The 14,333-nt window shown below is 40.1% G+C and overlaps 1 protein-coding gene across 1 annotated transcript in view; it reads left to right on the top strand.

Moving 5' to 3' along the window:
* LOC136878768 (UPAR/Ly6 domain-containing protein crok-like) overlaps positions 1 to 14,333 on the top strand; it is a 314,234-nt gene that overhangs the window by 248,771 nt on the left and 51,130 nt on the right. The window lies entirely within an intron of this gene.

The raw sequence follows: 14,333 nt of genomic DNA, 5'->3' as shown, positions 1-14,333 counted from the left end.
GGCCAACTCGCCCGGTGACCTCTTCTACCTTGATGTATCCGTTTTGTATTCAGACGCGACAAAACAGCGGCTTGTTGTTTATGTGGAGACAGAACGTCATCCCCTGGCGTCTCATAAACATAATATTACTGGAACGATCAAACAACCTTGTCTTGTTCTTAGAAACTGGACTGCTTTAGGTTCCATAATTATTGTTTTGTTTGTGTTGTGGTGGTGATTATTGCTTTAAGAGGAAGTGCAACTAGGCAATCGTCCTCACAGAGAGAAACAATGAAGGGATCCGACACTTCGAAAAATGCAGGCATCGGCCAAAGAAAGACAAGGGTCACGAAGGGCGTGAAAATAAAAGTCTCCCTAGGCTCGAATGCTCTAATATCGTCGGGGTCGGAAAAGAACAGTAACAAGATAGATGAAAGTGAGCAGCCTGGCAGCTAAGGGCTGCGGTTGTATATCTTCAGAAATGGCTGCATCGAATTTCATTAGGGGAAGGTCGGGAGGTATCGGACGGCGGCTGGTATCGGACAATTCACAGATGTCTTTGTTAGCAGCATGTGGCAGAACCTGTTTAGCTACTCACAGGTCCGCCTGCATGTTTGAAGGGTGGGTACATCCTATTCAGTCGAAAGGCAGGGTCGTTTATGAGTGGTGGTGTATTTTTGTCCTTTGTGTGATTTTCGGCCGGCACGGATTTATTTTTACCAAGAAGTAGCACCAACAAGGATAAGTTGCATTGAACTTCAAGTACATTAGTAGAAGCAGTATTCCTTACTCTTTAATATCGTGGGTTTAGAATCAGTTTCTTTTCGAACGTTCTCGTTCAGTTCCAGTTGTTTCTTAAGGGAGTCAATCGGGCGGTATCGGACACAAAACTGGCGCGCGGTATCGGACACATGGGTTGCAGTTCCGTCCGGGTTACTGATAGTACTATCCTTTGTTTTAGGTAAGCATGGGGAAGATACGAGGATAATGGGAAGAAAGCAATATAATATTAGCCGTGAATAGTGTCAGGGACAATAGAATGAGTATTAGAGAGGCCAGTCAATGTCCCTCTGTTCCATAAAAGCACGTTAGATGATAGAATTAAAGCTCTTGAAGCTGGTAAAAAAAAGCGTGTACGGCGAACAGTGAGACTTTTAAGAGAACATTCTCAGATGAAGAAGAGAATAATCTGTACATGCATATCAAGGCCCCGACAGTCAGCTCATGCCACTCATCAGAACATAATTTTTAAAACTTGTGTATCAATTTGCTGAGGAATTGAGAGCTGAACATAGGTTTAATAAAACTAAAATGATGGCAGGAAAGACCCTTTTTATGATTTTATGAAGAGGCATTAAGACCTTCGTTTGAGGACGGCTGAGTCCATCAGCTTGCAGCGAGCAGTAGGCTTCAACAAGGAGCAAGTGGACATATTTTTGATAAATTAAATGATCTTGTGACTAAATATTTGTTTAGTCCATCAAGAATCTTCAACGCTAATGAGTGTGATATTTGCAGAATAGCTAAACATTAATTTGTTTTATTTTGAATGTGAAAAAATTTTTTTTGTTAAAAAAGATTGACCGTCCGATACCACCCTCCATTTTTCAAACCTACGAAAGTGTAATGACCTCCTTAATTTGTTAATATTGTCCGTGTTTTTAATTGTGATTAAATATATTCTAGTGAGTACGTTGATACAAGAATATGGATGCTTATAAAATACATTACATGAATTTTTTCCTATTCCATAAACAAATTATGGCAGAAAAGTTAAACTGTCCGATACCTCCCGACTTTCCCCTACGTAACGTCCGAATTGATTCCTGGCTTCTAACGAAGGTCAGAGAAGGTCTGGTTCGAGATTCACTTAGCCCACGTGAGAAGCATGACTTTGTTTTACACTATGATGGACAACCTCAACGCAACAATAATATGCCTTGTTTTACACTGAGTGTGTCGAACAACCTCAACACAACAACGATATACTTTGTTTTACAGTGTGAGTGTGTTGGACAACCTCAACACAACTATTATTTTGGAATCGAATTTTAAAAAGAATAAGTCACTGTTGCTTGATTCGTGACCTCATGCCGAGATGGCGCAGTACCCGGGCTCGACTACTTCCTCTCCTCACACCAGAATCTCCGTATCGAGAATGTCGCACCACTGCCGGCGGTGATTGCTACGCATCACACGAATACCCGACCCCCATTAACCGCACGCGATTAAAATTCGGGGAATCGAACTTCGCACTTTATGAATCGGTGACCTTCACACTTACCATAAGGGTTCGATCCCTATCAACTTCTTTCAAATATAAGCACAAGAGGAGTGTCTAGTTCGATCCCGCCAGCAGCATATAGGAACCCCTGTGCACCTCGGCGTCTCTAGTGGGGTGATAACATTATTCGTAAGAAGAAGGTGTGGTGCACTCGTTCTGGAAATCAAGGTATCGGCTATAGAAATGAAGGACCTTTATAAGGTCGGAATCGACAGAAGACCTCGAGGACGAAGGCCTCTGTTGAGTGGTATGAACGATACTCTCAAAGAAAAAAGAAAACCTTTACTGAGTATTTTTGGGTACGTCGGTCGTTTTAATAAATGTCAGGGAGACGCGCCGGCTTCCAGTGACGTCATAGTGCACGCTATCGATTAGTAGTGACGTCACAGTTTACGTCTGAGCTGACTTCATTATTGTGTAATGTAGAAGACTGTGATACTAGGAGCAACTCCTCAAGGAAATTGGTCAAGCTCCCAACACTGAAATAACGGCATACACTGTAACGTTACTTTTCCACATAGTTTCCAAGAGACTCCAAACATTTCTGCGAACGCACAACCAACTTGTCGATGCCGGATGCATAGAAATTTCCTCCAGCGTTCTGTAACCACTCGGAGACAGCGGCCTTCACCTCCTCATCGGTCTGGAACGTCCACCACCGAGCTCCGTTTTGAGCTTACCGAACAGATGAAAGTCACATGGCGCTAAGTCGGGACTGTACTCGTAGGGTGGGTCTTGCCAGACCTCCCACTTGAAACGCTGCAGCAGTTCTCTCGTTTGGCTGGCCTTGTGAGATGTTGCGTTATCATGCAACAAAATCACACCGGCGCAACTCAAACTTATTCGTCTACTAATGTCATTCCACGCCATCTCTCCGCTGACAGCTCGGAACATACCACTTAGTCGAGCAGCCCTCCTTCTTTCTCTCGATTCTACCCAGCCCAAACGGTTGTCCCTTGTGCTCATCGGTGAGAAGACGTGGGAGCCATCTTTGATACAGCTTACGATATCCAAGGTCCTCGTGAACAATGGCGAACACACTGCCATACGTCATGTTCAGCTGCGTCGCGATTTCTCTCAGTTTAATGCGCCGGTTCTGTCTAATGATCGCATTCACACTGTTGACCTTTGCACGGGTCCTGGACGTTGCGGGCCTGCCTTCGCGATGGTTGTCCGTGATATCCGTGCGTCCGGCTTCGAATTGCTGACACCACTTTACGATACCTTGCTGGGAAATGGCCCGCTCTCCATACACAGCACTAATTTCACGACGCATGTACGTGCAATTCTTCCTTTTGGAACAGGTTAGGATAACGAAAACATATCCAACTTGCAGTATAATTAATCAGACACTTAGGCTACCACTGTCTTCCCATAATCAAAGATTTGTGTTCAAGAATATTAAAAGATCTAAATGTTTTGTTTTCAGCCTGTTTCTTCTTTCACTCATAATCTGCCCAGCTTTCTCCTGGAACAGATGTTGCAGGAACTGAGAGATAAGAGTTCCATGGCAGATTTGTGTTTCTTTGCTGAACTATGTCCACAAATATCTGGTCGCTGCACGATGGTTGCATTGATAGTTGGATTCACTCAGCAGTGCTAGCTTATCTTCTACAAAGAACCAAATATTGCCATTAGTGCTGATAGACAATTTGTTCTTCTACTGTAAACTGTTCTCCTAAGTGTTAGAATGAAAACATTTGATCTACCTACTTTATGTACCTTTTGCCACGACATATTATTAGTGACTGCACAAACAAACGCTTATTGCTCTATTTATTACATGTGTGTTTCATTCCGTTCGCGGTTTGGTTGTATTTTTCATGTTAAAATGTCCTTTTTGAAATATAAATGTATCTGCAACTTTCTCTCACAAAGTGTTGACAGCTCATTAATCAAATGTTTTTGAGACTGCTCGGCATTTTTCTCATTTCCAAATCCTACCTTCTTAGATCTAGGATTTACCGAGCTCGATAGCTGCAGTCGCTTACATGCAAACCACACTGTCGGCAGCCCTGAAGATGGTTTTCCGTGGTTTCCCATTTCCACACCAGGCAAATTCTGGGGCTGTACCTTCCTTCCTCGTTCCAGTCCCCGAGTCGCCATAAGACCTGTCTGTGTCGGTGCGACGTAAAACAACTTGTAAGGTTGCAGATGTCCATCTTCTCAAATTGTCCTAATCTTCTATTGATTTCTTGTTCTTAAATATGGTTCCCAATGTAGTTTTTGGCTCTTTCTTCATCAGAGTTACTTCGATCCCTCTGACTGATGGAATGACCTTTGAAATTGTTAGGTAGATTTCTGCAGAAAATTCCTTTGTCCTTTAATACAGCCACACAGTCTTCAATGGTTAACCACTGCTCTGGACTAGTAGGTAGAGATGTTAAAGCAGCTTAAAGAGATTCTTTCGCTTGCAGCAACCTCTCCAGCATGTAATATATTGAATTCCGCCTCGTTACAACATATTTATTTGAATATCTGCCTCGCATGATTCGTACAGTTCTGGTCAGATGACATCTGCTGGGCGATGTGTAACGTGGTTCAACTTCATGAGCCTTTGTTTTCAACAATACAGAGAGATGTAAATCTTCAGTTACCATTTCAGCCCCCACTGAATCGAGTCTTTTCACTTTTTCAGGAGTTAATTTACCAAATTTGAAGCTGGCGTGAGTCAGGATTCCTTCAGAATGTTCAGGGATGATCACAGATGGAAGTTGGCGGTTGTTGGTCACACTGAGAAATTCAGGAGGATTATCTACATTTAAAACATCAATACTATCAACATTATGAGATTGCTGAAAAGCAATGAAATGCTTTCGTTTTATGTGATCCCTTAAATTTGATGTATTGTTCCGGCACTTAAATTCATTTCTGTAAATTAAGCTTTTCGCAGAAAATTCTGAGGTGTTGCTAAAATGTTGCCAAACTGGTGATCTATTTTTCTGTTCATATTAGAATGTATGATGTACCTAAAACATCACACACAGTTTAATTAAAATATCGGAAGAACTTGCATTCACAATACTGTTCAATGCTGAACTGAGAGTAAGCCCGCGAGAAATGGTTCATTTCATTAGTTCGGATAGGAAGAGAATTTACATTATTAATTACTGGCATTGTAGTATTGTTAAAAAGTAATTCACTTATCAGTCACATACTGACAGTTTGCTCTCCAGTTTTTAAGTTGTATGGAGATATAATTTTATAAAATTATTCAGAGCAAATACCGGGAATGTCGATGTCATGGGATGCGCGCGCGATACTTGCTCACTGCTGCATTGGTCCCTATCGTCGACTTACGTGCGGAGCGAGCTGGGAACAACCACATAGAGACCGAATAATTCCATAGTTTTCATTCGGAATGCCCATCACTAGTGTGATCGTTAAAGAAATTGATTATTATGCGATTAATTCAGTTAATAAACGTCGATAGTAATGATTGAGAATCGAGTTTTTGTCGGAAACATAGCACATTTATAAAGAATATGCTACAAAATAACATGGATTAACTAAATTCTCATTTTGAGTCGAAATTTACGTTATGTCGCATTTTAAACTTTCGTACTGCCGTGTTTCACCAACCTGATTTTTAACTCATTAAACAAAATCGAAGTTGTCGCAAATGCTAAATTTTCAACCTTGCAACCTCTCCAAATTCTCGTCTTTGATTTCCAAGTTCACCAACATAATTTATTAATTCTCGTAAAAGTCTTTAAGTCTATATAAAACAGTAGGTTATGAAGAAACAAGAATGGACTCAAGTCCAACTGCTCCAGAGATTTTAAGAGTGGGGAAAGAGAACGGACAAAATCTTCTCTTCTGCTAGGGGCTTTACGTCGCACCGACACAGATAGGTCTTATGGCGACGATGGGATAGGAAAGGCTTAGGAGTTGGAAGGAAGCGGCCGTGGCCTTAATTAAGGTACAGCCCCAGCATTTGCCTGGTGTGAAAATGGGAAACCACGGAAAACCATCTTCAGGGCTGCCGATAGTGGGATTCGAACCTACTATCTCCCGGATGCAACGGACAAAATCAAGGCGTTATTATGACAAGTGGAAAAGGAACACTAAATATTGGGCTTGTGAAGAACTCTTGATGCACAATGGTTCCCTAACGATAGACACAGCATGTCCAGTCCAGCAGCCAAGGATGAAAGATGAATACAGATGTGCTAGAAGTTTGCTAAAGAAGATAAAGAAATACTGAGAAATGCAGGTACACGGAAAGGGGTTGAAAAAATTGAGTGATAAAATGAGATGGTTTGGACGTATGTAAAGTGGACGAATGATGAATATAAAAGCAAACTATGAAACAGGAAATAAAAACCAAGAAGACACAACAAGATGAGGCGTATTTTTACTCAAAGCCAAATGGGAAACCACTCTATTTGACGGCCTGGTTTACGTCCCACTAACTAGCCTACTTTTACGGCTTCGCGAACGACGATGGTGATAGTAATAATAATCGTCAGTTTCGAGCTCTGTGGCAGAGTAAAGGGAATGCCGATCTCTGGCGGGTTTGAAGTCAGGAATTTGGGACTCGGGATTGTGACGACGTTTTCAAACCAGCATCCTTTCCTCCCCTCCGCCGTATTTTATGAGGAAGCAGGAATAAACATGGCAGATAGAAGGTGAAACAGACTTTCGTGAACAATGCGCTGCTCACTGTAGAGCCAATACGTCACGACATGCACCGGTGCATTTTCTCATTTAATCAAGTGAAATTCTGCGCCAGTGTATCCATGAACGAAATCCCTTTCTCACACAGAATTTGTCATTATCCTTTCGTGTTCATCTAATTAATAGACCTCTACCTGAGTATTGACAGTCCACATGCATTTAACCAAGCTTTCATATGAACTGCTTCATCTATAGCATATATTTTTGCGACAAATAATGATTTATCCAAAAGAAAAATACTACTGAGAACCTCCAGTCTTTAAACTGAACATCTCAGAACTTAAGAGTGTTAGGTTAGGAAATTACGGCAAACATTCATCAAAACCCATTACTTCCTATATTTATACACATATTTCTTACACTAGAGAAAATATCTAATAGTATTCAAAGTAGTTCACTTACATATCCGACGAAAGGATTTAGAGTAATGTTATCACGCTGGAATTTGGGATTTTTCTCTCCATAACACAATTAGGTTATCATTTTTGAACTCCACCACAACATTTTAATTTGCCGAAGGATATGGGAACTATAGACGGTTGCAGCTATACCATGCATACATCAGTTCATTTTTTTTAATTTGCAATAGTGCTGCTTTAGATGCAGACAACCGAAATTAAAATGTGCACTTGGAAAATGATCGTATACTATTTGCTCTATGAATTAACTAAACGTCACAAAGGTGTAGATATCACACAGATCAGCTGACAGGAGAAGGGCAAAACATGTAATGAAATAGTGACGTTTTACTAGGGATGTAGGCAGACAGCGCTCGTGTACTACTGGGTAAGCGCAAGGCGATCGTCTTATGAATATTGAATTTTCACGACCGCATTGTAATCGAAACAGACTTTCAACGTATTAGGTCGTGTTACGTACATGTAGTACGTGTTGAAGAGATGTTAAGTACTGAACAAAAACGGCCAGCCGGACACCAGTGGGATCCGAACCCACAACTTCCCGATTTCGCATCGGTTGCTCTACCAATTGAGCTATGGTGGCCGAGACTATTTTTATTCTGATTGAAAGGATCTGAGCTACAGGTCTGGCACTGTTGCTAGTCAATCAATCGATCAATCAATCAATCAATCAATCAATCAATCAATCAATCAATCAATCAATCAATCAATCAATCAATCAATCAATCAATACTGATCTGCATTTAGGGCAGTCGCCCAGGTGGCAGATTCCCTATCTGTTGCTTTCCTAGCCTTTTCCGAAATGATTTCAAAAAAATTTGGAAATTTATTGCACATCTCCCTTGGTAAGTTATTCCAATCCCTAACTCCCCTTCCTATACATGAATATTTGCCCCAGTTTGTCCTCTTGAATTCCAACTTTATCTTCATATCGTGATCTTTCCTACTTTTATAAACGCCACTCAAACTTATTCGTCTACTAATGTCATTCCACGCCATCTCTCCGCTGACAGCTCGGAACATACCACTTAGTCGAGCAGCTCTTCTTCTTTCTCTCAATTCTTCCCAACCCAAACATTGCAACATTTTTGTAACGCTACTCTTTTGTCGGAAATCACCCACAACAAATCGAGCTGCTTTTCTTTGGATTTTTTCCAGTTCTTGAATCAGGTAATCCTGGTGAGGGTCCCATACACTGGAACCATACTCTAGTTGGGGTCTTACCAGAGACTTATATGCCCTCTCCTTTACATCCTTACTACAACCCCTAAACACCCTCATAACGATGTGCAGAGATCGGTACCCTTTATTTACAATCCCATTTATGTGATTACCCCAGTGAAGATCTTTCCTTATATTAACACCTACTTACAATGATCCCCAAAAGGAACTTTCACCCCATCAACGCAGTAATTAAAACTGAGAGGACTTTTCCTATTTGTGAAACTCACAACCTGACTTTTAGCCCCGTTTATCAACATACCATTGCCTGCTGTCCATCTCACAACATTTTCGAGGTCACGTTGCAGTTGCTCACAATCTTGTAACTTATTTATCACTCTATAGAGAATAACATCATCCGCAAAAAGCCTTACCTCCGATTCCACTCCTTTACTCATATCATTTATATATATAAGAAAACATAAAGGTCCGATAACACTGCCCTGAGGAACTCCCCTCTCAACTATTACAGGGTCAGACAAAGCTTCACCTACTCTAACTCTCTGAGATCTATTTTCTAGAAATATAGCAACCCATTCAGTCACTCTTTTGTCTAGTCCAATTGCACTCATTTTTGCCAGTAGTCTCCCATGATCCACCCTATCAAATGCTTTAGACATGTTAATCGCGATACAGTCCATTTGACCTCCAGAATCCAAGATATCTGCTATATCTTGCTGGAATCCTACAAGTTGAGCTTCAGTGGAATAACCTTTCCTAAAACCGAATTGCCTTCGATCGAACCAGTTATTAATTTCACAAACATGTCTAATATAATCAGAAAGAATGCCTTCCCAAAGCTTACATACAATGCATGTCAAACTTACTGGCCTGTAATTTTCAGCTTTATGTCTATCACCCTTTCCTTTATACACAGGGGCTACTATAGCAACTCTCCACTCATCTGGTATAGCTCCTCCGACCAAACAATAATCAAATAAGTACTTCAGATATGGTACTATATCCCAACCCATTATCTTTAGTATATCCCCAGAAATCTGATCAATTCCAGCCGCTTTTCTAGTTTGCAACTTTTGTATCTTATTGTAAATGTCATTGTTATCATATGTAAATTTTTTTTTTTAATTGCAGCCATTTCAGAAACAAAAAGAAAGCTTCAGGGATCAAAAGAGACAGTAAATTATTTACAGTTTTACAGTGGGGTTGACAGAGATACTAGAGCACAGGCGGGTGTACTGCTCATGGTACACAAAAGATTAAGATCAACAATTGATAACTACACTTTTTGGAATGAAAGGATTATCCAATTAAGACTAAAACTATTCAGGGGTTATCTTACAGTTATAGGGGTATACGCTCCAGTGGAGGGCAATTCAAACGAAAGTGATGGGTTCTATAATGATCTGCAAAAGATAGTCAATAAAATTAACAAACAAGATATGCTACTATTACTGGGAGACTTTAATGCCAGAGTTGGTAGGCCTAATGAGAAAATTCAGAATCACATCGGAATCCATGGAGAAACAACCCGTAATAACAATGGAACGAAATTAATAGATTTCACTGTCTTCAATCAGTTAATGATTATGAACACAATGTTCCCACACGAGGACACCCACAAGTATACGTGGTCTGCACGAAATCAGAAATCGATTATAGATTATATAATTTGTAATGGTAAATTGGCAGATTTAGTCTTGGATACAAGAGTCTATCGAGGCCCTGAATTGGAAACTGATCACTATCTATTAGTAGCACCTATTCGTCTGAGGCCTAGATGGTATAAAAGAAACACACTAACAACACAAGAAATTAAAACTTCTTACAAGGTTAACCTATTAAGAGACCCCAGTATAAAATGGCTGTACCAGAACAGACTTAATGAACTTACACAGATGACACCAGTTAGTGACAACGTGGAAATGGAGTGGTCTAATTTGTGTTCAATTTTAAAGCAGTCTGCTTTTGAGAGTTTGGGAGTTAAGAAAAAATGGCAGAGGAAAAAGGGTTTAAGAATCTGGGATGAAGAGATTGAAAAGGTTATTTCAGACAAAAGAAATGCTTATAAAAATTTTTTGTCAACTGGCAAATTAGAAGATAAAATAGAGTATCACCACAAGAGAGCAATAGCAAAAAGGGAAGTGCGGAAAAAGCACAGAAAGAGTTGGGAAAACTTTGTTTCACAACTGGAGACTGATATAACAAGACCACAACCACAGACCTATAAAATACTCAAGAAACTAAATAATGATGTAAAAGAAGACATACGCATTAATGCAATACCTCTAACGGAGTGGCTCATTTATTTCTGGAACCTTTGGAGAGGTTCAAATATTGAGCCATTTCTTCTGCCAACATCTCTTAACAAGTCTTCGGAAACCATTACACTCAAAGAACTGGAGCTAATACTCAGAAAACTTAGAAATGGAAAAGCATCTGGAGAAGATTCAATAAATGCAGAATTATTCAAGTATTCCACTGACATCTTCAAGCAAAGATTTCTCAAATTCATCAATTTAATTTGGAATGGCAACAGACCACCAGAGAATTGGCAAAAAGCTATAGTTATTCCTCTTCATAAGAAGGGCAGTGTGAAAGATTGTGGAAATTACAGAGGGATAAGTATACTCAACTCAGGTTACAAAATTTACTCAAATATTGTCAGAGAAAAATTATTCAGATATTATGAAAATGTGATTGGAAATGAACAACATGGATTTCGAAAGGGGCGCTCATGTGCTGATGCTTACTTTACCTTGAAAATCTTAGTCGAAAAACGCAGGGAATTTAACTTGGAAACTCACATAGCATTTGTTGATTTTAAGAAAGCCTTTGACCTAGTTAACAGGAACAGACTTCTTAATATCTTAGCAGAAGATAATGTCCCACAACAGTTAATAGATAACATATACAACATGTACAGTGACAACCTTATTGCAATAAAGTTAGGTAATCATCAGACTGAATGGAAACCGATCAGCAGAGATGTGAGACAAGGTTGTGGACTTTCTCCTTTGCTGTTCATAATCTATATGAACAACATAATACAGGAATGGAGGAATGAAAGGCATGGATCAATCCCAGTCAGCAGATATCTCACACATCTAGATGCCATACTCTTTGCTGATGATGTTGCAATGGTAGCATCATCAGAAGATGATCTTCAGTGGTCAGTATTTAATCTACAGAAAGTCTCTTCAAAATTCGACATGATCATTTCACCACAAAAGAGCAAAATAATGGCCTTTAAGGGGAAGGACCCTATCCCGAGTAAAATCTGTTTAGATAATAAAATTTTGGAAAGAGTCAACGAATTCAATTATCTGGGATACAATTTATCTTACCAAGGAGAAATTGATATCTCTGCAAAAATAACCAAATTTACCAGAACAACAGGAATCATAAATCATATCATGAAGCCATCTCTTGTCCAGAAACACACTCGCTTACGTCTTTATAACACTTTAGCCAGACCAACCCTTTGCTACGGCAGTGAGGCATGGACAATAAGAACTCAAGACATTTCCAGAATTACAGCACGTGAAATGACATTCATGCGCAGAACAGCAGGCTATACGAAATGGGATCGTATAAGAAATGAAGATGTGCTTAAGGGACTGAATGTGAAATCAGTAATCAATTACATCTATGATTACCAAGAAAACTGGAAACGTCATGTTCAAAGGATGGAATCTGGAAGACTACCAAAGGAGATCCTACGCTATCAGCCAAGAGGACAGAGATCTATAGGACGTCCAATGAAGCGATGGAAAGAAAATGCAAGACCGTAACGGGCCACATGGCCCAGTACTTGGAAGGATGATGATGATGATGATTATGACATAACCTCTCCTGCCCAAAGGCCAACCTCACCTTCCCGAGATGAAAACCTGTTCCCAGCCCTGTTGACAGAGTCACGGCGCTATAACCGTTACATCCATTATGGAGGAAATGCTGTGATTTCAGCTAGTCCATTAGCTGAGAGGTGGCAGCCCCACCAATGGTCTTACTTCCTTCAGGCTAGCAACCCGTCGGAAGGACATTTGACTGCTTTCAAGTCTTGCAAAAAGTAAAATGCAAGACCGTAACGGGTCACATGGCCCAATACTTGGAAGGAAGATGATGATGATGATGAAATTTTATTACTTCTTTGGCCTTAGTCTCTTCCTCTATCTCGACATTATCCTTGTAACCAACAATCTTTACATACTGCTGACTGAATACTTCTGCCTTTTCAAGATCCTCACATACACACTCCCCTTGTTCATTAATTATTCCTGGAATGTCCTTCTTGGAACCTGTTTCTGCCTTAAAATACCTATACATACCTATACATATCCTTAGCTGCCTTCTTTGCTAGATTCAATTTTCTAGCAAGTTCCTTCAATTTCTCCTTACTTCCACAGCCATTTCTAACTCTATTTCTTTCCAGTCTGCACCTCCTTCTTAGTCTCTTTATTTCTCTATTGTAATAAGGTGGGTCTTTACCATTCCTTACCACCCTTAAAGGTACAAACCTGTTTTCGCATTCCTCAACAATTTCTTTAAACCCATCCCAGAGTCTGTTTACATTTTTATTTACCGTTTTCCACCGATCATAGTTACTTTTTAGAAACTGCCTCATACCTGCTTTATCAGCCATATGGTACTGCCTAACAGTCCTACTTTTAAGACCTTCCTTTCTATCACATTTATTTTTAACTACCACAAAAACAGCTTCATGATCACTAATACCATCTATTACTTCAGTTTCCCTATAGAGCTCATCTAGTTTTATCAGCACCACATCCAGGATATTTTTCCCTCTGGTTGGTTCCATCAGTTTCTGAATCAGCTGTCCTCCCATATTAACTTATTTGCCATTTCTTGGTCATGCTTCCTGTCATTCGCATTTCCTTCCCAATTGACATCTGGCAAATTCAGATCTCCCGCTACAATCACGTTTCTTTCCATGTCGTTTCCCACATAGCTGACTATCCTATCAAATAATTCCGAATCCGCATCAGTGCTACCATTTGCCGATCTGTACACTCCAAATATATCAAGTTGCCTATTATCTTTAGAAATGAGCCTTACACCTAGAATTTCATGTGTCTCATCTTTAACTTTTTCGTAGCCTACAAATTCTTTTTTCACCAGAATGAATACTCCCCCTCCCACCATTCCTATCCTATCTCTACGATACACACTCCAGTGCCGTAAGAAAATTTCTGCATCCATTATATCATTTCTCAGCCATGATTCAACTCCTATTACAATATCTAGTAAATATATATCTATTAAATTACTAAATTCTATTCCTTTCTTTACAATACTTCTACAGTTCAACACTAACAATTTTATGTCATCCCTACTTGATTTCCAGTTCCCTGTTCCCTTATCACCGCTCCCTAGGCCATCCCGTTTCCCTGAATGTACCTCCCTATTACCCTTCCAAACAAAATTTCCTAACTTATACGTACCACTGCGGTTTAAATGAAGGCCATCCGAGCGCAGATCCCTATCTCCTACCCACCCATTAGGATCTAGAAATTTCACTCCCAGTTTCCCACATACCCACTCCATAGTCTCATTTAAATCCCCATTCACCCTCCAGTCAGTATCCCTCCTACACAGTATTCCACTAATAACAATCTCCGCTTTCTTAAACTTCACCCGTGCTGCATTTACCAGATCCCACACATCTCCAACTATGTTGGTACTTATATCAGCTTGCCTTACGTTGTTGGTACCAACGTGAAACACTACCACCTTCTCCTTCCCCTCCTCCCTCTCTTCTACTTTCCTCA

Source organism: Anabrus simplex, chromosome 8 (genome assembly GCF_040414725.1).
Source record: "Anabrus simplex isolate iqAnaSimp1 chromosome 8, ASM4041472v1, whole genome shotgun sequence".
Taxonomy (NCBI): domain Eukaryota; kingdom Metazoa; phylum Arthropoda; class Insecta; order Orthoptera; family Tettigoniidae; genus Anabrus; species Anabrus simplex.
The sequence above is the reverse complement of the archived record's forward strand: the minus strand, read 5'-3'. Positions and strand labels throughout refer to the sequence as shown.